The 26,708-nt window shown below is 35.3% G+C and overlaps 2 long non-coding RNA genes across 2 annotated transcripts; both read left to right on the forward strand.

Annotated features, from left to right (window-relative positions):
* Nucleotides 1-1,292: 1,292 nt before the first annotated feature.
* On the forward strand, nt 1,293-25,239 carry LOC126373469 (uncharacterized). Its single transcript, XR_007567315.1, has 3 exons — nt 1,293-1,553; nt 3,796-3,856; nt 24,761-25,239. It is a non-coding gene; the product is annotated as an uncharacterized LOC126373469 (long non-coding RNA).
* LOC126373480 (uncharacterized) lies at nt 12,893-14,704 on the forward strand. The gene is made up of 3 exons (XR_007567317.1): nt 12,893-13,182; nt 13,594-13,820; nt 14,522-14,704. It is a non-coding gene; the product is annotated as an uncharacterized LOC126373480 (long non-coding RNA).
* Nucleotides 25,240-26,708: the final 1,469 nt, after the last annotated feature.

The following is a 26,708-nucleotide window of genomic DNA, read 5'->3' on the forward strand; positions in this document are numbered from 1 at the left end:
ATGAACTTTTAATGTCTTTTTTAAATTATTGTCAGTTACTTACATACTTTTTCGACGGAAAATAACACTTGATATCAAGTCCGAATCATGGTCTGAATCATTCCTCAAAGTTTTAGTTACGATGCCACTAACATGCACGCTGTATAAGAACGATGTTTAAGTGGCTACACCAGCTGCTGTGCTGGTGGTGTGTGTGGTGTAGTGCTGGTGGTAGTGGTGGTGGTGTGTTGTCGTATGTAATCACTAAGTACTATACACGACGACCTCCGTGGTCCAGTGGTTGAGCGTTGGGCTCACGATCCGGAGGTCCTGGGTTCGATTCCCGGTGGAGACATGTCAAAAAATTACTTTGTGGTCCCTAGTTTGACTAGGATATTACAGGCTGATCACCTGATTGTCCGAAAGTAAGATGATCCGTGCTTCGGAAGGCACGGTAAGCCGTTGGTCCCAGTTGCTACTTACTGATGTAAGTAAGTAGTCATTACATCAGCCATGTGACACCAGGGTTGATGAGGTTGGTAGTCCACCTCACAACCCACACGATAGAAGATCCCTCAAAGTTTTAGTTTCGATGCCACTGACACCCTGTATAAGAATAATGTTTAAGTGGCTTTATCGTACGTAATCTTCACTAAGTACTGATAAATATTAGTCTGGTCTGTTTAGAACTAAACACAATGAGACATTCTAAGTCTGGTTATTATCTCACAGGTTGACTATCTTATCTCCGGCTTTGAATCCTGTTTTGGTTGGTTTATTATTATTACAAAAAAAACACAAAATATTATTTATAGCTATTGATTCAACCGAAAACTAGTAAGTAAATAAGTACATTTTTATGAACTTATCGATAGGCAAAAGATTAAGAACGTAGCACAGAATCACACCTATATCCCCAAAGGGGTAGGCAGAGGTGTATGGTAAATACACCCAGTCCTCGCCAGCTATGTTGCGTTATGATAGGTTGATAACTTCCCGTATAGATCAGTCAATAAAAAAGATGCGCAAAGTTGTTTGTCGTGAAATTAAAAGTTACTAGATCTTTAGTTGTTTAATTAATTGAACAAAAGAGAACTTTAGACTCCTAAGAAGATCAAGAGATCGAGTCAGTTGGTCAACCCGTAAATGCTTTTAAATATTTAACAGCGTACTCTAGGAAATAAAGTTCAATATACTTAGTTTAATATTGCCGGGCGCAAAGTCCGTAGCAGTATTCACTCTTCGGGCGCTTTCGTGCGTTTCCGGCGGTGATCGGATCGGAGCAAAACATCGCCATGCGCCTGCGCTCGTTCTACTCACTGTTTGATTGGGGTTCTGCTTGCCGTCATAATTATATTGTAACAGCCGGCGCGCGCGCTTGTCGATAACTATTTTCTTTTAAAATTAAATGTTTTGTTTTTAAATAATGGATCCCAGCAATAAGACCGTTCCCAAAAATTCTGTTTCTCCACAATACTCAAGCTACAATCCTTGGAATTTACTGTTCAATCCTAGAAAACGTTCGGAAAGTGAGACTAGTGCCACTTCCAGCACCTCCCAGAATTACCAACCAGGTGAGTGTTTTTATGTTAAGTAACCTAATCATTTCTAACTAACAAGTTATGCAAAATCTTTCTATGATATGTACAAATACCTACTTAAACTCCGTCGTAAAATATTATTTAAAACGGTGTTTATTCTATGTTACAAATGCGTCGACAAAGAATAACATGTTTATTTTATACCTACTATGTAAGAATTCTTGAGTAAAGAAATATGTAAATTATGGAAAAAATACGGACATAAAAGGGACGCACGTTCTAAAAGAGACATAAACTAAATGTATGCAAAAAACGCCGTAAATACGCTATCAATCTTAGGTTAACTAAAGCATTTTGACCGTACGTACTTATACAGTTTGGGTCTGGCATTTTTATAACACTGTCTTTCTTATCCGTACAGCAATATTGAAAGGAATGAAAGGGACGCATTCATTTATCACTGGTTATTTTATGGCTGCATCTTGTTTGACGTGGGTTTATTTTTGTAAACAAACATATGTAATCCTGCGTTTCCCTCACTAGTGTTCGACCACGTAGCTTCTTGAATCTAGTTAACCTTCTTAAGAGATTGTAAACCTGTTCAAAACCGGACCTACTGGGTTTACAAAGATAATCTTTGAATAAATAGCAAATATACTAATGTACTTACTATAAAGTACACAAAGTGTATGTAATTGTCATGGGTACCTAAGTCGGTCTGATATATTTTAGTTGCCTAAAAATTAACCCAAATTTGGAGCAACATAAAGTTCACTTTCATTCACAAATAAATAATACTTAAGTACATGTTTCATTGTATCGAAATATTCACTTTTTTGTATATTTATACACACATTATATTTGTATTTAAAAATAATTATAGAATTGACTTATTAAACAGTGAATGAAGCGTAAAATTTGTCGCAATAATAATTTTCCAGTACCTCTGTAAGTACTAATACACTAATAGATATACATATGAGAGTAATTTGTGTTGAATGTAGATGTATTATTATTATAGATCTCACAATTATTATAACAATCAAAAAGAAGAAGATAATATAGTTAATTATGGTCTTATACATTGTTTTAAGTTTACGCGGTTATTATCATAATTAAAACACATAATAACGGGTTCTTACCGCGTTTAAATGGGGATATGAGACTCCCGATATTTCGACACTGTTGCAAGTGCCATGATCACGGGATCATGAACCCGTTATTATGTGTTTTAATTAATTATGGTCTTTTTTCAGCTCAACAGTCAATACAGCAAATATCAAATTCCAATACTTACCTACTAAATTCTACTTTAGTCATACAATAAATCATCCCTTACAGTACTTAATGAAATGAAAACTTAAATGACATACTTAAATGATTATTCAATAATCATCCATTTTAATAATTAAATGACTCATTTGAAAGTTGTAGATATTAGTCAAATAGCTACACTTTGTACTGTTGTTCCTCGTTTAATAATGCGTTGTACTTAATCCATAATTAGGTACTTAGCATTAAGAATTTCATATTTCTCGGAAGTAAGTACATACAGTTAACGGAGGTCATGAGTAGTTAATTTTACTAATTACAATTAAACATTCCTCAAAAGTTAGTACTGCCTTAAACACGCTTACAGCATTTTTATATATCACCTACGTCGCTACTAACTTATCACATAAATTCCTATTATCATATAACATACCTTAAGCTCACGACAATATCCCAACTGGGGTCGTTAGAGGTAGATACATCACAAGATGAACTAAGTACGCACACCTCACCGATCTTTCTGTTAGACCAACGGGAAATTCCGATTAATTAGCATATATTCGCAGTTCACGAATAAATTGTTTGGTCAACTGAACTTCACATGCGAATACTAGCTACAGAATAATTACCAAATAATAGCATAAAAGTAAAAAAAAGGGAAAAAGAAAAAGGGAATCATACGTTTCATTGTTTATTTGACGGTTGTTAGCAATACCAATATTAAAACATTATTTTTATTATGGTGGCAACTTAAACTCTCTCTCTTCTTCTTGATCCAACGAATGTAACGATGCATGTGTAACGTATACTTATTAAATAAGTAACTGAAAATAGTGCAAGTATTTATACTTAATATAATCTGCGCCAAGAAATTCTACTGTCCACGGTAGAAGTAAATATACCTACAGAACCGCATGGGCCTCACAACGCTCATATAAGCGGTGTGCTCAAAAATTTAAACAAACACATTTTTCCAATTTTTTTTCCAATATTTCTGTTTCAGATCCTAAATACGGGCAACTGCAGAGAACAACGAGCAAGAATGAGGAGTACCTGTGGATGATGTAAGTATGAGAACACACAGTATAATGAAAATTAAAAGTGACCATCAGAAATCCGTAACGGAATTGTAAGGCTGCGTTTCCATTGACGCGGAGCTGTGCGGAGATGAGCGGAGATGAGCGGATTTGACCAATCCAATCCAATCCAAGAGAGAGCGAAAAACGAAGACGCTCTGTCACTCTCTCTCTCACGGTGATTGGTCGATTCCTGCACATCTCCGCACAGCTCCGCGTCAATGGAAACGCAGCCTTACACTTTTTATGTCACTCTACATTTGACACCAGCCCTGCATAGAGCATTCCATAGTTCCAAATTCAAAACAATTCATAGATTGTAAAGTCTCAAGATTTTATAAGAATTACAAAATTATTTTAGAGCCACTTAAATCTACTGTCATTTTAGACATACTGTCGTGGGGCGTCGTCAGTAAAAGCAGTCAAACATCGAATTCATTGTTGCTTCGTTCATAATTAAAATTCGTAAATAAGTCGAATAGAAAAATGAGATTTATTTTTGGTCATTTTAGACTGGCTAATTTTTGTCGATAAGCGTTTTATAATTTATATTTGACGCAGTCGAATAGCTAATTATATATTCTATGCGAACTCGAGGTATCTGTTTAGTTCTCATTAAGACTGCGATAATCCTCAGCGAGCTCCAACTAATAAAACGGGAAGCAGTTACTGAAACAGCTTTGTGTATTGAGTAACTACTTCCTCGATATCCACTGTCGCTATAAAACGAACACAACATTTACATAACACTCTACGTTAACATCCAGGTCAAAATTCATTCAGTCATTCGTTCAAACGTACGGTCACGAGCATTAATATGTATACACATTGGTACCATGTCACATTAACTTTTTTACAAATTGAACAGTAAGTCTCATTAAATGTCAAATATGTTAGTGCGACAGAGTCCTAAAGTGGGTACATTGGTACTAATTCCTGTAAATACCAACAAATTTTATTTTAAGTTATATCTGTCATTTTCTTATCCGCCGAAAAGGAAAGGGACGGGTAATCGACAAGCATAAAATTTATGGAACACACGTCTATTTTAAGGACAAATCTAAAACAACCGTCTAAAATTTTACATCAGTCAATAACCCGACACAGGTAAGTAGACAGCACGTCAAACGGATGGCATACCAGCGACATACCTTTTTGATTCGACCAGGTTATTCATTCATTTACTCATTCTTCCTAAAATTAAGAGCTGTGATTCATCCGTCCCTTTCCTTTTCGACGGATATGAAAATGACGGATATAACTTAAAATAAAATTAGGCGGTGTCTGCAGGAATCGGGGCCATTATGTTGCTAATGACTGTACAAGGAAACAATGAAATTTAATTACGTATTCTCTTTGATAAAACGTTTCAGTAAATGAAGTAAAGTAAAACATGTTTGTGTAAAAACGATGACTTTCTTTCGTAAACAACATTCCTAACGTAATTAAAATAATATAAGAACATTCTTTTATTTATTTACCAGTAGGGATTTTAAATCTCTTAGGAAAATGTACATTCAATTCAAATTCAAATTTATTCCAAATAGCCTAGACAATGTGGGGCTGTTTAAATTTTTCACAAGGTAAAAAACTAGAGTGAATCTATATTATGGGAGTCAATGTTCTTCCGAACAAGTATAATAATATACAACCATTTACAAGGACTCTGTCGTAACCGAGAGTAATTTGCTACAGGATCAGAGAGATATACTTAATCATATTTATTTAATGTGTTTGAACTTAGCTCAAATGTTGTTATGGTTGTCGGCTAGGCAAGATGTGGCATGGCTGCGTCTTTATAGAGTCGGTTACATTTAGCCCCTTTTAGAAATATATAACATAAGATATACTTTTTATCTGAAAGTAAGAGCAAAGTAACAAGTCAATTTATAAAACACGCATAAAATTCAAGTCCATTTATAAAGTAATTATAAAATGTTTATAAAACATAGCGGGCAAACCACCGATTACAGAAGTTATATAAACATTGATAACTCTAGATACCAATGGCAAGCATCTTTTTATCATGCACACTTCTCCATGTCTAAAGTATCATTACTTAAGGGTGCGTTCCCACAGAAGCTGAGACGAGCAGGGACCGATCTAACTCCGCTTCGCACCGCTTATTATAATTATTTATGTTTGAGAGGGCTCGAACTGATGCAGCCCGAATGGCCACTGCGACCTAGCGAGATCTATCGTGACCAAATCCCTACATTTAAAAATCCTCCTCGATTAGTTTGAGCGTCTTTTTGAGAGGAAGCTCCATGACCTCCTGGAGATCCATTATGTGGTCCCCCAGTGCTCGGCTTCTACTATCCATGAGACCCTCACAGCTGCACAGAAGGTTTAATGGCGTCTCATCCCCTTTAAACAGAATCTGCATAAAGGGGACTCGGTCAGCTCCATTCTATGTAGGTGTTGAGTCCAATTGTTCCGCATTTGCCTCGCCTAGTTTCGCCTCGATTGAAAATTCCGCTTATGCCCCACATTTTATTCCTCTTTCGCCTCGAAAGTCATTTTTGTAAGTAAATTATTATTTTTTTCCTGTTTTGCCTCATTTTATGTACCTGTTTCGTCTCGCTTTTTTGTTTAAGCATCACATCCAATTTAGTTTTGCTAACTGTACATTAAGTGATGTAGGAATGTGGGACGAAACAGGAAACAAATTTAAAAAGGGGCAAATGTGGAAGTTTTTAGAATGTGGGTCGAAAAAGCGGGGCAAATGCGGAACGAGAGGTTGAGTCTGCAATGCCACACCGCTTTGTGGGAACACACCCTATAGCTGTGATTGTAAACTGATCTAAGAAACAAGCTCACGTGCTTTGGAAATACGTTATGTAACTACTTAAATGCTGTTTTGTATGTCGAATAACACGTGCCCGCGTGCCGTATCTATCTTTAAATTTTACATGTATGCCCTTGTGAGGTGAGAATGGATGATATCATTATCATTACAATACACACAGTGGCAATACATAGATGTAAAAAAAAGATTTAGTAGACAAAGTAGTAAAAATAAATGAAAACTAGCTGCGAATGTCTTTTCACTTGTGTCTAGGTAGCTTGCATGGACCCAATTGGGTTGACTAATTCATCTTTGTTTACATTAAAATATTACATAAAGAACGGGTAAGGCGGATATACACAATTACGAATACAAATAACTAATATATCTACTAAACAAGTTGAGGAAATATTTGCCCTTATTATACCTCTTAGTTAACTAGTAACTGAATTATTCTTTCGTTATTTCTTACTATCTTCCGCTATGGTCGATATCGACCCACTGGGGTCAATTATTTCTTTCAAATATTTTTCCTCTCAGACGACGTCCTGAGCCGATGTTCGCGCCCAACTGGGGACCGTCAGGCCTGTTTCTTAAACGTTGTACCGGGTGAGAGCCTTCAGCGCTCCCCATTTGTCCAGCCAAGTAGTAAATACCATCTGCGGCAAATCTACAATAAGACACGTCAAAAAAAAGGCGATGCGATGGTAAGAAAAATTATGAAATCATAACAATGAAAGTAAGGCGCATTGCAAACTCTACAGGTTCGAATTTAGATAGGTATATACTTCAATAAAATACTTATAAAGCAGAGAAACAAAAAATGTATCATGACATACCGTAGGTACCTACTTACTGTCTATCATCGGAATAACCGTTATTGTTTATCTTGTAATAATCGTATGGCGTGATAAACAAATTAGTGTTCACAATAATTTAAGAAGATATTTGTCATTTTGTAGATGAAATTGAATGAAGCAACCAATCACCTATAAGTAGGTCATTTATCATCACTATGGCCGCAAATCGCTTTTGCGTTCTTTTGTCTCGTCAACTTTTTACTGACTAGTTAACATAATATAAGCTCTCGGCTATATCCTAATTGGTATTAGTACCTATATACCTGAGTGTCTAGAGCAATAGTACCCACATTAATGACCCAGAGGTACATCTTGAACTAAGTACGAGTACCCACACCTCAATATGCTAAACAGTGGATAATTCACGCACGAAGAGCATTATTTTTCATGACAAACTGGACGCATTTAGGAGTTGCATTAGGCGTACCAGGGACACAAGGTGACATGTCAATAATTATACATTTTTATCACTGTCACAATCGCTTTTCGAAATCGTTTGCGACTTGATTAGCCAAGGTATTCTTCTATCGTGTAGGTTGTGAGGTGGAGTACCAACCTCATCAACCCTGGTGTCAGAGTTACTATTGAGCCGCCAAAGGCTCCTGACATGACTCATATAACGACTACGTACTTACATCATTACAAGTAGTAACCGGGCTTGACGTGCCTTCCGAATCGTCTTACTTTCGGACAATCAGGTGATCAGCCTGTTATGTCCTAACCAAACTAGGGATCACAAAGTGATTTTTGTGATGAGTCCCCACCGGGATTCGAACCCGGGACCTCCGGATCGTGAGCATAACACTCAACCACTGGACCACGGAGGCTGTTAGCCAAGGTAATACAACACTTGGACGATATTTGATTCAGTCAAGTTTAAGACTCAGAATCAATATTTGATGATTAGATTTTCAAGGGCATTAACCTAGCATATTTATCTGACCCAGATCCACACAACATATGCGAAGTACACAGATTTAAGTGGCACAAGGAATAAATTCATAGCGGTTGCAACAGACGAACTTATTAGCAATAATGGTGGGCTCGAAGGTCGACCAGTTTATGGAGACGGCCGCGTGGAGTAGTGGTGTCTCATTCTGGCTTAAGGTTTTTCAACAAGTGCAAGAGAGATAGAGTTACCGGCCCGCGCTGCCTGTCGCTATGTCGAAACCTTCGCTCGCGAGCGTTGGTGCTCTGAAACTCCGCAGTTCGTACTTAGACCACACCAATAAACCATTCTCTCGTGTTCTTGGTTAAAAGTGACAGTGAATTTGCGCGTGTAAAGTGCTGTGACCTTTTGGGCCCGGAAAGGACATCAGTGCTGGCTTCGGCTTCGGTCAGTACAACCCTCACGTTCCTATGCCGAGTTTACCGAGTCAAGTGTCACGTGGTAGTGTTTGTTTTCCTTAACCGATGTCAGCCGACGAAGTTCGTGTCGTGTTCGCATTATTGTCTTGTTCTTGTGTAATAACAACAATCGTGCAGATGCGCTCTAGATTTATTTTCCTCACAAATATGAGCAATTTGTTGTGAAAACAAAAATACTGTGAATTATGATTGATTTTATTCTGTTTATCGTAACTGATTGGCAAAATATTTGTATTTCTGTAACTAACCGTAACCAAAGCATAGAAACTGAACGGCAATAATTAAAAAAGTTAATACTAAAACTAATTTCATATAAAATACATAAACCAAATGACGCGCGTGCGTTTTACTTATACATCCAACATTTCAAAACGCTCGTATACATATTTTTATTTTTAAAATTCGGACAAAGAGATGCGCAGGAGTGGAATAACTTACGTATGTGTAAAATGACCAAGCGTCAATGTCAGGCTAACCGGTTTCTGGTTATTATCTTCCTACGTAATAGGTAGTAAAACATTAGACTTGTGCACAGTCGGTTAGGAGTTCAGACGTGTTTGTTTTTTTTCTAAATTTAAATTGTAATTGAATTAATCGAAAATATATTCGATTTTTTTTATGAGAATACGTCCTGTGCGGTGGGCCTGCGGTTCAAGGAATAACGGTTATATGCCAAGGTAAAAACAATTTACATTTAAAAGTTTTAATGATTGAGGATGTTCTTGACACTGTTTACCTCTTGACAAAGCATTTAAACTCGTTTTATTTTGTCTATCTTTTATACAAGTCGATTCGCTTTGAACTTTGACAAGTTTCCTGATTACAAATTGACGCGCATTTGAAGTATATGAAGATGTTTATAAAGTACAAAAAATACCTTATCTGCTCGATAGAATGGAGTGTTCCCATTAGTATTAAGTAGGTTTTATTTATATACACTTGCGTCTTTTTAAATATGTCAATATAAATACCATAACATAACATTTCTTATTAGAGTAGTCATATAGGAATAGTTTCAATGAATATACCTAGTCCACAGGAGATATTAAATTTTATTCTATGGCTCAGGTTTTGACATTTATTATCAGGTATACTATAATAAACATAAGCTCACGGTAATATTCCCAATTAGGTTAGTTAGAGGCACACAAATCCATCGCAGGAAGAACTAAGTACCCACACTTCACTCAGCGTTCATCTAAGTATAATATACTTTTAGATTATAGCTCGAGTAAAAGGGTAAATAAGACAAAAATATCATTTTTTATCACAACTGTGACATGTTATCTATTATAGAAAAAGACTACCATCTATCATACAAAAAGTAGGCTGTGCGCGTTTCCTCTTGTACATCTCGGAAACTTACTTACCTCATGTCATATCATACGGGATGCGTACTGACATTTTTGATGACGTATGTAGTTATAGTGATATGAAAACGAATAAAGAGCGAAAACAAGTGAAATTCTGGGTAGGCTTTTGTTTTTGGCTCAACAGTGTAGGATGTATACTACAAAGACTAAGACCTAATAGGTCATAAGTATTAACTACTACTTAGATACTTAAAAAAATAACTTAATTTAAGACTTGGAAAAGAATCAGGGGTAGTTATTTCCGAAATTTCCTCGTGTAAGAGATGCCAAGAATGCTAATAATTTTCTCAACAGATATTTTTTTTTACTTCATTACATTTTATTTAATACTACGAGATACAAATAGAATCAATTTCATTTTATATAAGGAAATTTTGTTGTGTGCCAGCAAAAAATGTCACCAGAATTATACGGATGCCGGATGACGTCATAGGATTAGCTACACTGTTCCGTGTATATATTTCAAGTTTCCTTATAGGTATAAATATACAGATGACCTCCAAATCTCAAATGGTGATTTGCGTCACATTATCAGTATCTTACTTTTACGGTAACTGGTTTTGTTTTTGCAATTGGCCAAAATGTTTACTTTCATTCATAACTTGTTTCATGTATAACAACTGTTTAAGGGTGCGTAGTTTAATTAATTTCGTCATTCGTAGACTGTAGTAAAAAACTCTGATTGTTTTGTCGCTTCGCATATAATCCACTTTAATTACTTAATTACAAAGGTTACAACACACGTCCGACAATAAGAGATAGATCGATGAATATAAAATGAATTAAAAAGTATATATCTTTTGTTGTTTTTAAAAGGTATTTTTATATTGCAATTGTCAACAACAACTATAACAAGTAGGTGTAGCAAATTGTGTTTTTCTTTTTTTTTATATGACTTATTATATTGTAGATATATCATTTGACATAAAGATTGCTTCTGTTAAAGTTAATAAAGGTCTTAATGCCCAAAGTCCTTTGGAAATCCAAATCTCAATATTTAACTATAGTGTCTGGAAATCGGAGGCGCAGAAGGATATATTTTTGTTGGTAAAAATAAAAATATTTTGTGAAGTGGTATCTGAATTTACAATTGTATGATTGTATGATACATCTGCGTCACGTCGTATTATAATTGTCCATATCTACAATAATAGTGATCAAATGTACATTATCAACAAGTAAGGTTGCGATTGTTTGAAAATAAACTTCTCATTTTCATTAATTGGCTAAATGATAATATTTTGATGTACGAATATGAAACATTATTTAGTAGTTTTATTTCCATTACAATGGTATAATGCGTAATACACGTATGTTATTATTGAAAAAAAAAACAGATATTTCTCCTTTCTGACAAGCTAGAGCATGAGTGATGAGCTGAGGGGCTTAAAACGCCGCATTAAATCAATTCATCTGAAAAGCAACATTGCTATTTGACATTTGCGCATATAAAAATAAGTGCGCAATGACAACAAATTTTGTCAATTTTTGAAAATTTTGAATGACAACAACATTGCTTTTTTAGATAGCTTCACTGTGGCCTTTTTAGCTCCATCTGTCACCATATTTTAATCTATCTTAGGATTTTGTATTAAAAGTGCCTGCAAGTCGTCTAACGATTTCTTATGGTTCTACCCACCCTACTAGAGATTTACGGGTGTGAGTTTGTGTATTTAAAATAATAAAGTAGTATTGTAATCAGAGGTAGGTTCATCCATCGCAAATAAACTATTAAAAAACAAAAAAACTATAGAAGTATATGCCGTACTGATTCTTACGTTCTCTACTTAAAGATAATTGTAGCTTACATAACCAAAGTCCAAGGTTATGGTGTATTGCACGCTATCGCAGCATTACTTAAGATGATCAGTTTGTTGCTGTTCTGCTCTAGATATCACGGTTACGTAGGTTTCGCCAACATAATGAATACTTGAAAACTAAATAGGTATTTTTATGGCTTGTCTTTGATTTGTTTTGAGTTTTCTGATTTGCTGTTTAAGATAAAGGATTATATTTTTCGTTATCGAGAATTATTTATGTCTCATTTCGTACGTATACCTACTACCTACATAATATACAATTCTACTTTCTTAACGAAAATAGATACAAAATATTCAGCAGGTAAATAATTTGTTGTAGGCAAGTGAGTAGATTCCTTTTTCTTGAGATTTACGCAGAAAACGTGCTTCAAAAACTCAAGATTCCTGTAAACTCATATGTATCTATCGTACGGAGTTTAAACTTTCGGAAAACAATAGTCATTGAAAAGATGGAAATACCTAAAAGAATTTTCTTGCGATGGTTCATTAATTTCTTTAAAACTTTCCTAAACTTTTGTCACCAGATGATTCAGTTTGGCTAGCTTCCACATGTTTTCACTGAACTCTACAGATTAGTTTTTTGCCAATATCTTTACCACAGATCATATAATACTAACGTACAGATGCCTCACGTCATACAACGAAACCGTGCCGTTCTAACTCGGGCAATTCTTCGGGCTATTTTTAGTTCTAATAAATGACCACTAGATGCCGCTAAAACGCCCTTTTTTTAAGGGCGTTTTGTTAAAACGCCCTTTTTTTAGCGGCATCTAGTGGTCATTTATTGATGGGATCGAATGAATCGAGCGACATCTAGTGAAATTTCAGCTTACTGAGTGCAAGTTATTGCAAGCACAATATATTTACTTAGAGTTAGAGTAAAATTAAGATAATAGATGGCGCAAACGGATTTTTTTTTCTCAACGTTGACATGTTAGTATTATAATCTGTGACAATGATCTGTGACATTGTCAAGGTGACAGTTGTTAGTTGACAGATTATATCTGATGTTTGGTGGGCAAAGAAAGAATACAAGGTCTTTGTTTGGTGGGGTTTATTGATTACGTCTTCATTTTGTATTGGCAAAAATATATCTCCAACTCCTGTAAGTATCTAATTAGTTACTAAAACTGGAAGATAATTAAAAACATAGCTAAGGTCCTACCTAGAACGCAATCGTCCCTTATCATCCCGGGCGTGTCGTAAAACCGACAGAGGAGAACCTTTATGAAAGACAAGTCTTTTCTAGCATGATGAAACATTACATTGGACCACCGGTTAAGCACCTGAGGACTTTGTATAAAGTGCTTCCAAATTGGTCTCTGCTTACTCGTGGCTCTGCCCAGCCTAATCGGGATTACAGGCGTGAGTATAAGTATGTATGTAGTAGATACTTTTTTGTGTAGCTGTCACCTATCTATGGTACAAATCATAATATACTGTTTGTTGAAAAAAGTTAAATAAGTCTAGTTAGGCAGTGAGCGTGTTGTGAATTTAAGCCTGTAACTTATTTCAGATCTCTAAAGACGATGATAACCATTGTGAAGAATGACATGCAAAGGCTATTAGAACCACATATCAACAATTTTCTGACCATGACCAAGTGATGAATATGATACAAGTCTACCTCATGAAAGCCACACTACTTTTCAAAGAAAAATATTTTCTTTGGAGTTGTAGGTATTATAGTGAAAACTAAATCTTGACTTCTGTTCTGCATAAATAAGAATCGCACTATGCCAGGTATGTATGCTTAAATTATTATCCCATTAACCCATTTCTTTGAGCCCGAATATCTAAATGTTCAATAAAGTTGATAAATTTCAAACTCATCGGATTACATGCGTAATAGGCCATCCATGTGTCTAAATGTAAAAAATAGAGCCTACTATTACTACTCCATTCCACCAATCTACTCATTGGTATATGAGAGTATTAACTCACACTTACTCTCCTTCTCAGGGTCCGCCCTTTTGCACACAAGGCGCAGTTTTGGCACACAAGGTGTACATACATTGCAATATACCTACTATTATTATATAGTCACTGTTACTCTAATATAAAATAGGTCATAATGGTAGACTTGTTTGCATCTCAAACGATGAACCCGGTTCAAACCCTGGTACCGGACTTGCATTAATTTATTTTAAACAGTTCACATCTAGCACAGTTGGCCCGACCATTATAGGTAGCGATACAGCCTATCGTTAGCCTAACAGAAAGCTCGTGAGGTGCGTGTGCTTAGTTCATCTTGTGATGAATGTTACTTTGACTACCTCAATGGGATGCAAGATCTTGCTTATGTTATGTTATTATATTATCTGTGATACATAGATAAACTAATGCCTATAATAACTAATGGGTGGTAGAATGTTTTGTTCTGAATATCATTGCCGATCAAAATTAATGTGCTCTTTTAATAACTATTATATTTTCATTTGTAGGTAACATAATGTAGCGAGTACCCTGGTTGAGTCAAGATAATATAAAATAAGTGGAAAGATAATGTGGCCCAAGTAGTAAAGGAAAGGATGTGCAAACAGCCGAATGTGAATCTGGCAATAATGTGCCTGTTTAAATGAGTTTTAGTTGAGTACCAAATAGTTACCTAGGTTTTCCTGGGAAAAACACTGATCCAGCTTTTCTGATTCAACTGAGTTTGTGTATGGTTTTGAATAAATAAGTAAACAATAGAAATGAGTCTTTTTTATTTTACTATCCCCTTTCCATTACATAGATAGATATCATTTAAAGTAACTATAAATAACTAATTGTTCATTACAATTTATATAAAAGTAGTATTAGTATATTATAATTAAGATACCTACTTGATTATTAAAATTAACAAAAATGAAGTTGGATTCAAAAATATTTATTTTCAAAATTGGCTTACAAAGTTAGCGCTTTTTGAACATCAAAATTTTTTTAGATTTTTTTTGTAATGACTAGAATGAAATAAATATTCAATTAAACTACTTCTTTAATTCAAAAGATATTACATTTCGTTATTGTTAGATACAATACTAATTTGTTTTTTAATACTTTGCATTTTGGCGTGTCTTCAGTAATTGACAACCGTCTTCTCTTCGGCGTGTTGCACTGGTATGCTACTGCTGGCGGCTCCACGAGCTCTTCAAGTTCGCAGTCGCGAAGCCGTTTATTTTTGTACACCTTTTTCGGTGTCAGTACTTTAAAAGTACCTGATGAACCTAAAAAGAAAAATAGTATGTATTAAATAATGTCGTGAATCTTATCTTCTTATCGTGCGTGGAATATCAGCCTCATCAACCCTAGTGTCAGGGTTATGATTGAGTCGCCAAAGGCCCCAAAAGATGAATGTAAAGCAAAGTTGTTGGAGATAACAATACCTAACATAAAGGAAGAAAAGGTCAACTATAACATTCATTAAAGTAGGTAGGTAACTAACGTATTAACGTAGCCATTTTATAAATATTAAAATGTGTATGTTAAGTGATTCCTAAAAGATAGACATAATAGGTAGGTACTTATAAAAACCACAATACATTGTTTTGTTATATCTCAAAACCATTAGGCAGCTTTTTCGATGAAAGCTCCCACTAGTCTTGATTTTTTTCGGACATAGATTGAACATCAGCGCTCAAAAAGTGGGACGCAAAGTTACTGTTAATATAGCGACGTGACAGTATTTCTCCGCGGTGCGCGATTAGGCGCCGAACTGGCAACATGCGAAGTGCGTGGTAAAAAGTTGTAAATATAGAAGCGCAAAGAAAAAAATATATAACACTTCTTATAAGTCATGACATTGGTGCTAATTCCTGTAAACACATCTAACTTTAAGTTATATCTGTCATTATTATTTTTTTTCTTTTGAGTTAGCCGCCAACAAACAGACGAGCGAATGGCGTGGGAGCTTTGTTTTATAATAAAAATCAGAAATCAGAATCATTTATTCAACGTAATTATCATGGATAAACTTGTTGAAGGTCAATGTAACATATTTGAATTTACGTCATTTCGCAAGGTGTTATGGCTGAGGAGAAGAAATGACAAGAAACTGCAACAGCAACACATCTTTTAAAACCAATGAGGATATACATTACAAGTTATTTAATAACTAGAGGAACACATGCAATACCAGACATTTTTATCATTTAGGTAGTCATTAATCTTATAATAAGCTTTTTTACATAAAGTAAGCTTCACGTGAGCTTTAAATTTATTTTCTGACAAATTTAAAATATTATCTGGTATTTTATTGTAAAAACGTATACATAACCCCAAAACGTGTACATAACCCCATATTATTATAATGACAGATAGAATAAAAAAATAATAATGACAGATCTCTCAATGCGTCTTATCGGGGCTTCGGGGGATGCTAGGGCTGGTAGTTATTTCTGTCAGAGAATTAGCCTGGCGATTCAGAGGGGTAACGCTGCCAGCCTGTTGGGAACCTTGCCTCGATGTGACGCATCGGAGGAGGTGTTTTATTTATAGGGTGTGTTTGTTTTGTTTTTAATTGTTTGAATAAATTGATTTTAATTACGTATAATGACAGATATAACTTAAAATAAAATAAATAAAAATAATGATTAGATTACTGACGTGTTAAAGGCAACCAGACGAGATATAGAATGTAAACAAAGTTTCAGAGGTTCAAAACATATTTGAATAAATTATCATATAGTTCGAATTTTAATCGCTGTCGTCTGTACTAGACAAAGATGATTCGTCGGAAGAGTCCGAGTCAGCTGTGTTTATGATAAAACTATCTATCGTATTATCAATCATGTTGTCAATACTGTGTTTAAATCAACAACTACTCATAATACCAGCAAAAATCAAAAATAAAAGTAACCGAAACGGAATAATAAGAACAAAAATCTAAGTAGGTAAATACGGGGACGAAAAAATATGTATCACTTCGAACGCAATCCAAACAGAAATGAACAATGGCGGTCCAAATGTTGACAGCTGCAGTACCGACTGCTTTCCTGTACCTACCACGAAACACAACGACAGCTGTCGTTGACCAACTGACGCCATAACTGCGCGTACGAGTGATAAGGACAGATATGATAATCCCTGGTTATCGCAATGTAACTCAGTAATGGTCCGTTTGTTTACCTTTTTGTATCTCGTCTGGTTGGCCTTACTTTACGTACCTATATGATTTAGGTAGCTACGCTGCGGTATAGGTTTTGCGTGAAAGAGCCACAAACATAGTAGGTACCTACCTACTTAAGTAAGTGGAATGATAAGGCTTTATTACCTACATTAACTCGATTCATCTGCCACACACGATGCGTCAGGTCATCGTGTGTACCAATGTAACCTACCTACCTATAAAATGTATGACGAAATCGTGGGTCGCCCACCAATGAACTGTTTATTATAACACTGCCCGATCCTGATGCCCGAGCCCGCGATCTCGACGCATCGCGTTTGGGTAGTTTAATAACCGCTATAATATAATATACCTATAAGCCCTGTAAGCGCGGTGCACTGTTTTGTACAAGATTGTAAACTACGTCTCAATTCCGTGTGTCGAGCAACTATAGACTTTATGTCATTATAAAGATAAGATCCATTCTAGCTTGTTGCGTTGCGCGAGGTCACGTGTTATTACGATTGTAGGTAAGTAGGTAGGCAGGTACCTACCTACTGGCTGAGTCGCGCAAACGCAAATGATAGGTACGTACCGTACGTATGATGCGATGCGATGCGTAGTAGGTACCTAGGTATGTAGGTAAATCTGCCTGTATGTTTGTTACCCCTTCAGGCTTAAACAACTGGTTACGTTATGGTAGGTTACATTACCTACCCATCTACGACAATCGCCGTCTGCGTAAAGTTGAAAGCGAAAAGCTACTTTTCTAACTATAGCTACCTAACTTACCTAGGTAGATACTTACCTATTAAGGTATTATAAACTGCCTATATACGAATACGTCCCACTGCTGGGCACAGGCCTCCCCTCAATCAACCGGAGGGGGTATGGAGCATATTCCACCACGCTGCTCCACTGCGGGTTGGTGGAGGTGTTTTTACGGCTAATAGCCGGGACCAACGGCTTAACGTGCCTTCCGAAGCACGGAATCATCTTACTTTTTCGGACAATCAGGTGATTCAAGCCTGAAAAGTCCTTACCAAACAAAGGACAGTCTCACAAAGTGATTTCGACAATGTCCCCATCGGGAATCGAACCCGGACCTCCAGATCTTGAGCCTATCGCTCTAACCACTAGACTACGGATGCTGTCAATTTGTCATTAAGGTATTAAGTAGGTATTATAGATAGTAGGTAGGTATCTTGGTATAGGTACAATAAAGTAATATTTTACGTCTTTAATTATTTTAAACCCTACAATTTATGTTAATACGGCTTTATTATAGTTTAGTTACTGAAAATGGTTCGGAATCGAGACGTCTATAGGCACCTATCGAACCTATCTATCATCACAGCCCGGACACTTCATACAAACAACCTATCCCCTACTTTAAACATTTAACTAGGTAGGTAGGTACCTACATTAACTTGTCTACATCTAAGTAGTAGGTAAGTTGTAATTAGCTAGGTACCTAACATATTTTCAAAAAACTCAAGGTCGGTAGGTATCATTCATGTAGGTAATAACTCACTATCACTATACTAAAACCCAATATTATGTAGATATTCAAGCAATAGGTAGGTACCTAACCTACAATAAAAATTTGATTGTATTTGTATTAATTCGGTGGTAGGTAAGTACCTACCTACCCAATTGTAGGTAATAACTTGACAAATTAATTGTGCTTACCTGGTGAGGAAGTGCTTGAGCGATTTTGAACGTCTTGAGTCTGATATGGTTCTGGAACTGCACTTCTCTGGAGTCTTTTTCTATGACCAGTCTCATTTCGTACATACTTGATATTGAAATGGTCAATGCATAAATACCTTGACCGCAAATTTTCTGCAGGCAAGTGGGCAATGTTCATATTACCTACAAGAAAAGAATATAATTTTCAATAAAACATAAATAGCCTACAGATGTTCCACTGCTGGATCGTCTCTACCCTCAAATAACAGGAGGTAATCGTTTTGGTGGTAGCCCGGACCAACTATATAATTTCTGAAGCAAAGCTTACTCTTACTTTTTCGGACAATTAAGTGACTTAGTCCGCAATGTCATAACTAAACAAAGATTAATGGTTGGATCATGGTAGTGGTTGCCTGGAAGAAATTGCTTAAACAGGCCTCCCATTTGTACTGTAGTAGGTATGTTGCATAAATTTTTGTATGTTCTAACTGTTTGTGATCATTAAAAATATTTGATTTGTGATGAATAATCTCACAAAGTAATTTTGATAATATCAGAAACAGTACCCGGACCTCCAGATTATAAGCCTAATGTTCTAATCAATAATACGTACACAGAGGCAGAATCCACTAAAACAGCAACTTTTGACATGTCTTATTAAGTTCTTGTAGGTACCTACCTATACATAATGTATGTATAGATTGGTACGTGGTCAGGCGTGAGCGAGACCAAGATACTAGGTATACCTCATTTGGGTTCCTGGCTTCTGTACACAGTCCCGATGTGTGAAATTGGTATAAAACTGTAGGTTTGGTAGATAGTAATTTATCTTAGGTATCTATTAAGACTGTATAAGAAGAAATAAATTAATGTTTTATTTTTATTTATTTTCAACTTAAATTAAAAGTAAATGTGTAAGTAGATATCTGGGGGGTCAAAATGGCTACATCAAAGCAATTCATCTAAGAAAGCAATATTGCTATTTGACATTTGTTTGCATCACACACTTTTATATGCACAAATGTGAAACTGCAATATTGCTTACATAGATGAATTGCTTCAATGTGGGTATTTTAACCGCCCTGGTCTATAAACTGTTCAATAAAACAATCCAAAATTCAGAAATAATTATGTACTTGATTGACTTTTTTAACTTTTGTCCCTTTTATTCCACAGTTCACTTGGAAATATAAATGCATCGCATACAATATTGGTATATAGTAGGTACTTTACAAGTTTTTGACTATTCCAGTGCTTTAGTAGTTATAGCAATTGGTTCAGAATCTGGAGGCCCTGAGTTCCCAGTAAGAATATGTTAAAAATCACTAATTAAGATTTTCAAGTTTGATTAGTATATCTATATGCCATGCTAAATTACCCAATTGTACAAAAGTTAATTTAATAATTCCAAATTGACATTGAGCACAATACCTAATTATTATTATGTTCTTCAGACAGAAAAAAACTGTTCTACTGCTCTAAACTGTTGATCTCAGCTTGATTTTAAGTATTACATTAATTATGGTAAACTAAATAGTGACAAATGATAAACCGATTATCAAAATAATAGTCTAGCAAATAGGGGGAGTGGCAATAACTTTCCCGCCATGTTAAGTAGGTATTTCTTTTTATTTTATTCCAGTCTTGATTGTCATTGATTCTTTCAAATTGTTTGTTTGATAACTTTTTGCAGTTTAATATTAAAAATAAATAAAAGTAAACATTTAACTACTTACCGCAATTCTCAAGCCATACTTTTAGGCGGTTGACGTCATTCCACGGAAAACGGAACATTGACTTCTGTTCCGAAGAATTTGTACAATTATAATAAGAACAATTGTGTGCAGGCATTTTTTATAACCACTGTTCCTGTGTCGCTACGTGAAAGCAGGTTTCATGAAGCCAAATCAAAGTCCGATTTCAATCCAGGGTCAGTTTGTAAATCACAATACACAAAACGTACCTAGAAAGCGAGTTCGACTCGGAATTCAAACGAACGAAAACAAACATTTTCAAACATAGGTAGGTACTAACCTACCTACGTTATTTGATTGTTGCGTTTTTTTTTTGTTCTCAAATTTAGTTGCTAATGATATCTATAGGTGGTTATATTATTTTTAAAATTTGATATTGTATCTCCCATAATTTATGGGAATTACAACTAAACATTTAATAAATTCAATAAAAATGTATTTTGCAAATAAACACAAACTTTTAAAAACGTAATATTTTATTATCTGTGGCAAAGCTAGATCGATGTTGCAATAATTAACGATAGATGGCGCAACTTTAAGCGAGCTTCTTACACACAATTATAGATGGCGTTGATAAAAACGAGACCATTCAACCCCTCAACAAGCTCCATACTCGACGTAGTTCCGACGTAAATCCGCTAGAGTAACCACTAAATTTAAAAATATAAAAATCTCCATTAAATGCCAATATCTTTGATTAACTTTTGGTTGGAGTATAACTTTTAAATTATGAAACATAATTTTAGTGCCTATTTATCGATTATTGGCTTTTAAAGAAACTTTAATTACAAATCGGTACTATTAGCGTCATCTATTGAAATTTTTTTGAACAATGTTTCCTAATGTTCGCGATGAGAACCCATGATCTTTACCAAATACCTGCACGTGTATCGTGGTTATTTATGGAACTACATGTATGTAGTGACTTAGTGACTATTTATAGAAAGATATTCGTAATATTTCTGTACAGTAATTTCCTATTTCACCAAAATAATACATCTATATCTTCCTTTTAGAGATACGAATACCGTTTGCACGATAAAACTAATAATAACGTTAATTAAGTTTAGAATGTAATAGACATCTAAAAATAAAGATTTTTAACATAAATAAAATCTCGGACGGAAATTTGAAAAACACTCTAAAAATAATTTCTTCAATATTCCAATTTTGTTGTTGTCGCTCATAATTTCTTCTTTTTTGGTTTTTCGATTTTGGAATGACATGGATACACGGCATAGATACCAAAAAATATGTAAAAATACCAATGTTATGTTATGACCTCTGATTTAAATTAAACGAAATTTCGAGCAATCACTGTTTTACTGTTTATGTGCACAAGCTATTACGAATATTCATATTAAATTATCACGCGCAGAGATAAACAATTATTTAGGTACTTATTTATGTTATGCCACTCGATATAGGCACTGATACAGTGTATCAGTTGGTTTCGGGTTATCGTTAGTATACCTACAGCTTTCCAGATACATTTTAAACAGCTGATAAAAATGTATACAAGAGATTAGTCTAGAAATAGATACATGTTTGCGTATCTGATATGTAGGTATTATTCACTTAGGAATGAAGCAATTTATATTAATAAGAACGCTAAGTAGATTCTCTATTTATAGTTGCTGTTGCGTTCTAAATGTTTCTTATCTAAGAAAACAAACACTAGGGAACATGGAAAGTAGAAAACAAGGTTTAACATTGATAGTGGTGGATAAATAACTCAATCCGTATCAATATAATGCAAAAAAATATTCCCTATTAAAGCGACCAATGTCTTAAACTATGGAAAATTATGTATACCTTATTCCAGTTGAGTGTGCTAGGTATGCGGTTGGAAAGAAACAAGTCCTTACGGGGTAGAAGTCCGTATAATAATATGTATACTCCACAAAATAAATAACACAACAGAAATACACAAAATGCACACAGAAAGAAGGAGAACAGTAAAACAAAACAAATTACGAGAAAATAGTCTATTTGTAAATTGAAAATACATGATTTTGTTAAGTCTCTTTGAAATATTAGCTGAATAAAAAGATCCCGACGAATTGCGAACCTCCTCCTTTTTTTTTGAAGTCGTTTAATAAAGTTCATTAACTTTTCCAATTTATATCTATAATCGAGCAATTGAATAAAACTAAAAACTTCACGACTATAGCTTTCTGTTAGACCAATGTGATAGGTGGCAGACTGGCAGTGATTAAAATTATTACTTGTCGTTTCTACATCTCGGGACTATGGCGTCCAGGAATCTAAATATGGTGTGACACTCATAATTATTATTATCTAATCATGGAAAACATAAGTACGTAACTATTTTAAAAATTGCAGTATTATCTAGTACACATGTTTCATTCGCATAAAACGTTATATAAGTATTTCGACATAAAAACACCTTTATGTTTGGTAATATATGTCGCTAATTCTGTAAGAGTCGCAAATTGCGATGCGAAGCCACTTTTAATATGTAATGAAATTCCAAGAGGGTTTCCATGTAGACGCTTCAATGATTTCTTATTGATTTCACGTTTATAAATATTTCATATATACTCTTCTATGCCGTGTAATATAATCGTGACAGGTTCTTTATTATATGCGGTTAATATTATCCAGAAACTCATAATCATTATCCCATTTTTACAGGGGCCGCTTACCGGACCTGAAGATTTGACAGGTCCGGTCTTTTATAGATACGACTGCCCAAAATATCTTAAAAAAATGATTGACCAAAAGCCGGTCTGTGTAAAGGGTTGTTTTCTTGACTTGGTTAGAGAAATGGGAATATTTGAGGGTTGTTTCAACCCGTTGGTGATTGAAGATATTGAAACAATTCTATAATATGTTTTTATTGGATAGGTACTTTACTTTACTTTCAATGTATTAAATTGCTTCATCTCCTAATTAGGTCTCTCCAAAATTTATAATAGAATAAGTGACCTGGAAAACAAAGTATAACTTTCTAAAACTTAGTAGCTAACTAAAAATAGCCCCGTAATTATGAACTAAACATCCTATAAAGTATGTTTCTTGTCGGTAATAAGTATTTGACCTACAGAGGTCACAAGAAGTCATTGACATTTAAACTCAAGAATACCTTATTGCAAAATGCAATATCATTGCCTTATCTTTTTTTATATGGATGCGTAAGCAAATAAAATAACTATAATAGGTACAACCATTCTTTGCGAAATAGCAAACTAACTCGAATTTTATTGCATTGTACGTTGATTTAAATGATTTATTTAATTGATTTATTATTTATTTACCAAATAAAGTTGTAAGGTCACTTGGACAATCATTTGCTTTTAATAAAATATGAGAGGTTAATAAATTTTAAATGGGCTAGATTTAACTTTACAGTTCGATGCAATTTTACATTGCTTTTTATACTCTTGCATTCACACATAAAACAGCATAATTATGGCCATCACCACTAGATACCATCGACCTGAAATGGGCCCTATAACATAGATTAATGAATACTTCCACGTCCGCGCGTCGCGTGTCTACGTCCTATACCATCACTATTTTGTTTATACACAATAACTTTATTTCAATTCCACAATGTAGGTTCAGATGACATTATATTACACGACAAAACATACACATTACAAAACATTATAATACACATACATTTTGAAATGATGATTATAAAATGGTAATGAATTAAATTAAGGTTTTGAATGCTGACCCCTTATCACCATAGGGTTCATCATATCCATCTTTGGACTTCGTATCAACAGTGGCTGCAAGTTGTCTTTGATTACTTGTGGCTCTGCCCACCCCATTAGGGATTACGGGCGTGAGTTTATGTATGTATGTATGTTTGAATGCTGACTGCACTTCTGAGAGAATACTATCAATATTTAAATTCACAATGAATCAGGAAATGCCTGAACGAGATGCCATTGTCAATACTAACGTATAAAAAAAGTGCAATGCTTCACTTTCCTTCTTATTGTACTTTGATTCACACAAAACCAGTGCAAGCATACGTAAGGCCAGAATATTAACAGATCATGAATATGCAGACGTCGAACACTACTTTTTTGCCCCATGTTTGTTTGCCGCGCGGATTGTTAGCCGCCGTACAAATGGAGCGTTTCGTAAAATGTGGTTTCTTTTTGTTATAGGTGGCGTTCTTAACTGCACGCACACTGACAGCTTGGGCAATGCGCCGGCGCCGGCCCGCGCAACGCTGATTCTGTTCACGTTTTCATCGCAATTATGAACTGTTTGGAAACACGTACGACCGTACGGAGTATATTGTGATAATGCTGGAGCAAATGGCTTTTGTGCCCACCTGGTTTCTCATGGCGTGGCTGGGCGCATGCATACTTTTTAGTCCTTTCGCAATATTTTTTTTCCTGTGCGTTCCGCAACTGCCTCTATTAGTAGTCAGGCGGCTCTGCCATATACCATTCGAGTATATCTAAGGATGCCCCTACATTAGAGACATGAGATAACTAGATAACTGGAATAACATGACTAATGTACAATATCTCAGCAAGAGTGTGTATCGAATAAGAGTTGAGTGTGAAAATTATATTTAGTCTGTAAAATTGTAAATATTTATGTGTAAATTAATGATTAAATATATTATTTCTATTTATAGTAACATACTCATTTTATACATAAGTATGTACTTTATGCATAGCCTTGTCCTTTTCAGCACAATTACATATCCAATATAATTTTCATAAGCACTAGTACTTCTAGTAAGATCCATAGCCGTTACCAATTATATGATTGAACTAAGTCCCACACGTGACTTCATATTCCACTCTACAGCTATAAATAGTTACTGCTGTTTAATTAATTCGTACTATTAAAATAACCGACCGTCCTCTTTGGACTATGGGTTTCATTTCCACAGATTCATACAGGGGAACAGAATATAAGTACAAGTACAGCGGTGTGATTATTTTATCATCCCGCTTAGGGACAGTACTGAAAAGTATCAGCGTCCGATAGACGTAATATACGATCCCGACGACCCGATTACTCTGGCCATAGAGGCAGCCAATCAGCTCACGACACCAAACACTTCAGGACTCCGACACCGACCCCGCCGGCGTGGTCGACGAATTCCCAGCGCTTATCGCTATCCACCCACTAAGGTCGATTAATTCTTTCAAATCGCCTAACTGGACACCCTCAGGCCTGTTGTCTTAAACGTTGTACCGGGTGAGAACCTTCAGTGCTCCCCATTTGTCCGGCCAAGTAGTTAATGCCATCTGCGGCAAATCTACAATAAGTCAAAGCAAAAAAAAAATCTTTTATTTAATTCATATGTGGAAAATCTACAAACAGTCACATCAAAAAAAGCTGTGGTTGAGACAATCGTCAGGTCTTAATATCTTTTACGTGGACATCGACTTGCTGTTTTCGAACTTCTTAAAATCAATGTCAGCTTTGTTCGGAGAAAGAGTGAAGTATATCGTAGTATCAGGACTAAGAATTCGTATCAAAATTCAGCAAGCTAAGAATCCCGGTTTGAGCTCTACACCAGACCTTTTCTTTTAAAGAAATACTAACAACAATAGAAAATTATGAGGTAAGTATGTGCACATATTTACGTAACACCTCTCAATTGGCCAAACCGCAGAAAAATGGTCATTTTATGTCTATGACAATAATGAAATGTAAAAAAAAATAGCTTGCTTGACCTATTACAGCATAATGTAATTTGCCTAACTTAGACGTTAAGAATGCTTCGTTAGGTAATTTTGTGAAAACTGCATTGTCTTTTGTTCCTAAAACAAATTCTTTAGGTAAATAATTTGGTGTCAGATATCGGCGCCATAGTGAAATCAAAACAAAGCGCCTTTATGAAAAATCGGATTCAGATGAAATTTTCTTCAACAAAACTTCCATTTCATTCAATAAATTTCATTCCTGGTAAAAGTAGAGACTAAAATTTTTCAGCTGGATCGAAAATAGGGTGTGTATTGTAAGGTTTTGTTAACAAAAATGTGTGTGCGTGCGTGCGTGCGTGCGTGGCGGCGTGCGTGCGTGCGTGCGTGCGTGCGTGCGTGCGTGCGTGCGTGCGTGTGCGTGTGTGTGCGATGCTGATAAGAA

The sequence above is a fragment of the Pectinophora gossypiella genome, chromosome 2, assembly GCF_024362695.1.
Source record: "Pectinophora gossypiella chromosome 2, ilPecGoss1.1, whole genome shotgun sequence".
In the NCBI taxonomy this organism is placed as follows: domain Eukaryota; kingdom Metazoa; phylum Arthropoda; class Insecta; order Lepidoptera; family Gelechiidae; genus Pectinophora; species Pectinophora gossypiella.